General features: G+C 40.6%; 1 non-coding gene across 1 annotated transcript; it reads left to right on the plus strand.

Moving 5' to 3' along the window:
- Positions 1 to 3,630: 3,630 nt before the first annotated feature.
- Positions 3,631 to 3,732, plus strand: LOC111528212. Its single transcript, XR_002726909.1, has one exon. It is a non-coding gene; the product is annotated as a small nucleolar RNA U13 (small nucleolar RNA).
- The last annotated feature ends 673 nt before the right edge of the window (positions 3,733 to 4,405 follow it).

A 4,405-nucleotide genomic window follows, 5' to 3' on the forward strand; every position in this document is an offset into this window, starting at 1 on the left:
TGAGGTCCCTCATGATTGTCTGCCCAGATGCAGCCCCATCCTTGCTTCTCTGACTTCATAGCCCACTGCTCCCCTCTTCCTCACATGGCTCCAGCCACACTGCTCTCCTGGCACACTTCTGCCTCAAGGCCTTTGCTCCACCTCATTCATCTTCCTGGAAACTCTTGTCTCACATATCTGCTTAGCTTCCTCCCTCAATTTCTTCAAGTCACCTTTTCAGTGAGGTCCAAAGTGACTTCTCTATTAATAATAATTATTAAAAAAACTGCCTCACACCTTCCTGATCTATTTTACCCTGTTTTTTTTTTAAAGCATACTTTTGATATATTATACTACAAAATTGATATATTTACAAAGTTTCTGTTTATTGTCTTTCTTCATCATCAGAATATAAGCTTCTTGAGGACAGAGATCTTTGTTTTTTCATGGATGCACCTCCAACGCCTAGAACAGTGTCTGGCACAAGTAAGATTCAATAAAGATCTCCAGTGCTGCATAAAAAGCTAATCAAGAAGGCAAAGATCTTAACAGAATTTGCCCTGAAAATGCTTTCTTGATGAAAATTCATCAATGTTGCTAGAGATTGCTTTGATATTTAGGGATTTGTTTTGTTTTTGAGATGGCACTTCTCATGCAGAGGGTTGATGTAATCGTTCTCCTCAGTTGAGGCATATTGTCATTGGAAATCCCTGCAAGGTCCCTCTCTTGTTTGAGAAATTCGTACGTCACCTACTCATCTAACCATCCTCTCCCCCCATCTCCCTATCCATTCCCCCATCCATCCCTCCATCCATCCGTTCATCCCTTTATTCATACACTTTTCTTTCCATTTCTTAGTTTCATTCCCCTTCCCCCAGATGCAATTGTTTTGATATTTTAGATATGTATCCTTCTTTTGTATATGCTCTGGTATAACATCCATTTTTGTGGACACATGTCTTAAAATTGTATATATTTAATTCTGTTTCTGCTTTTCTCAACATTTTTAAGATCTAGCCATGTTTCTATCTGTATGTCCGGACTACTGCTTTTAACTGTTTCAGATATATATGGCACATTTCACTAATCCAGTTCTCAAGTGATGGATAACCAGATTGCTTCCAACTGTCAACTGCCAAAGCAACCCCATATGTAGATGAGAATTCTGTGGGGGATACCTATCCAGGTACAGAATTGAGAAGTTTTCAGAATGACTTCATCAACTGTACATCCACCTAGTGGCATATGACAATTCCTAAATCCCTGATCCCCAACACCGCCTGGCATTTATCTAGATGTTTAATTTTTTCCAAGTCTAATAGCTAAAGTGTATTTTCCAGGAGTTATTCTTTTAATTTGCATTTCTCTGAATACCACTAATTTGACTACTTCTATGCTCGTTAGCCTTTTGCATTTAGTGTTTTTGTAGGTTTTTCTCAGGGGGTCCTTTTGCCTAATAATTTGTGCTTTGGAGATTTGGTTGAAAATGGAAGACAAAGTTGGAAGCAGCGGCACGTGCCTGTAATCCCAACTGCTCAGGAGACTGAGGCTGGAGGATCGCTTGAGCCCGGGAGTTTGAGGCTGCAGTGAGCAATGATTGTGCCATTGCATTTCAGCATGGACAACAGAGTGAGATCCTATTTCAAAAGAAAAAAATTATGTCACAGAGTTTTACTTTCCACATTCCATGTCTGTCTGTCTGTCTGACTACAGCCAAAATAGGGAGTGTGATGTGGCATCTCATTATGATTTGCATTTTCCCAATAACTAGTAATGTTGACCACTTTTCATGTGCTTATTGGCATTAATAATGGAAAAATGTCTGTTCAAATCTTTTGCCCATTTAAAAAGCTGGGTTGTCTGCCTTTCTTCACTTTATTTGAAAGCCCCATTCTTGACTGAAAATTCCTCCAATCCTGGTATCACCAGAAGCTTCAGAATTAGACAGATACTCCCGCTACCAGCATCAGCACCAAAAATCCCCCCTGGTAGGGCTATTGCTTCTCCCTCCATTACTCCTTTCTCTGCAACTAGGAAGGAAAACTAGGATACCTACGACATTCTCTGTAAGTACTACCAGGAAGGGCCCTGATTCACTGTACAAGATAGAGGTCTTCCAATGATGTTCCTGAAAAATCCTGGCATCCTCAAGCCAGACCAAGGTTTTCTGCAGCTAAAGTAGTATAAGTCTAAAGTCATTTCCTAGACTTTCAGAGAAAAAAAGTAATGACTATGTTTTCTAATTTTAACTCTTTCTCCTGGAATTTTTACTTCAAACTGAAGTGCCTATTTTTACTTGCTTATGCTAGAAATTAATATAACATGATGCATGACTTATCAAAAAATTATGTATTTTATTTGCAGAGTACAAATATCATTATTTTATTATGTTCTGCAGAAAACACAAGGACCCTAGATGCTGAACAATTTTGAGGACCATAAATGCAAGAAATAGAAAGGACTTAGAAGACATTATTCTCCTTCACAAAATGTGGCACCACTGCTCCCCCCAGGCACTCAGGACAAAATATCATTGATGATTTGCTCTTTCTTCTTCCCTACCTCATTCAACCACTCATCACCTTCCAGAATATTTGCAATGCTGTCTTTTCATCTCCATCTTATCTGCCATTGCCCAGGTCCAGGGCCTCTAATTCCCCCTTCTGGGCTACTGTAATAAGCCCTAATTGGTGTCCTTGCCTCCAGCCTCTACACTGCTACTGAGTAGTGAATCACATTTGCAATTAATCAATGTTATAATCAATTACTTCAGTCTCTGCTTTCCCAAGACAGGGAACTCCATCAAAGAAAAGATGGTGCCCATCCTGTTCAACACTGCATCTGTAATGCCCAGAACAAAGACTGGCATGAGATTGGAAAGGCAGTGGGTCAATGAAACAATGAATGAAGAACAAACGTACGAATGATTTCAAACTGCAAAAGTACATATCACACAACTCTGGCGACCATCCTTCCTACCTCCACAGCAGAAAAGATAAAGTCCATACTCCCCAGCTTGGCACACAAGGCCCTCCTTGACTTGACCTCTCTACCACTCCTTGCTTATCTCAGCCACTCCCTTCCTTGAATTTTATGTATCAAAATATCTTGGAAAATTCCATACTCTTTATCTCTTCTATGTCTCAGCTCACTTCCTTGTGCCTGGAATGTCCTTACCCAATACTCCATCCTTTATCTCCTTTTCACCAAACTCTTTTCTCCTTTTTAAAAGCATAGAGAACACTGTCCATTGTGTTCTACCACATGGATTTAGCAAAGCTAAGCATTTTGCCATATTTACTCCAACTTTTCTTTAAGAAATAAAGCACTGTAAATATAGTTGAACCTCCTTCTTTAATCTCATCCCCTTCTCTTTTTCTTCAGAGGCATCTGTTATCTTGCTTTTGGTGTTAACCATTCACATATATATATTTCATATTTTTAATTGGGATTTTGAAAGCCACCCCACCCCCAGTGGTGACTCTGATGTTTTAGCCTAGATGAAGAGTAGGTCAAAGTCCAGAGAGGTCAAGACTTGCATGAGGTCACTTAGCAAGGTAAGACCAAGATAGGTCACAAGCCCAGGACTCCTGTCTCTTAGTTTGTATTTTCCCAATACACCATGGTGCATCTTTTAAACAGTGTGTATAGATCCTTTTGAAGCTCATAAGTGTGATGATTGGGTTTTCATGCTCACGTATAAGATGTGTTTCTCAAACCTTGCTATAATATCAGCACAGTACCTATCTGACACAAAAAACATAAAATAAAAAATTTTTAAATGGGCTGGGTGTGGTGGCTCACGCCTGTAATCCCAGCACTTCGGGAGGCCAAGGGAGATGGGTCACTTGAGGTCAGGAGTTTGAAACCAGCCAGACCCATATGGTGAAACCCCGTCTCTACTAAAAATACAAAAATTAGCCAGGCACGGTGGTGGGCGCCTGTAATCCCAGCTACTTGGGAGGCTGAGGTGGGAGAATCGCTTGAACCTAGAAGATGGAGGTTGCAGTGAGCCGAAATAGTGTCACTGCACTCCAGCCTGGATAACAAAGCTGGACTTCATCTCCAAAAAATAAAAAAATAATAATAATGTATATGAATGAAATAGATACCATACACTATGTCTCAGAGACAGTGCTAGACATACACACACACACACACACACACACACATATATATATATATGTATGTGTATTAGTTCATCCAACCCTCACTCTAGAGAAGAGAAACTGACACTCAGAGAGGAGGTGAAGTCACCTTCCCTATGTTACCCAGCTAGCAGGTGGCAGAGGTAAAATTGGTCCCCCAGGGCTGCCTGACTTCTAATGCTGCCCTCTAGTGGGGACAGTATGCAAAAGACATGAGTTTTGAAAGCAGAGACCCCAAGATTGGTGTCTGGTTCCTCCCATTCCTGCCCAGAGAATCC

This window comes from Piliocolobus tephrosceles, chromosome 15 (assembly GCF_002776525.5).
Source record: "Piliocolobus tephrosceles isolate RC106 chromosome 15, ASM277652v3, whole genome shotgun sequence".
NCBI classification, from domain to species: Eukaryota; Metazoa; Chordata; class Mammalia; order Primates; family Cercopithecidae; genus Piliocolobus; species Piliocolobus tephrosceles.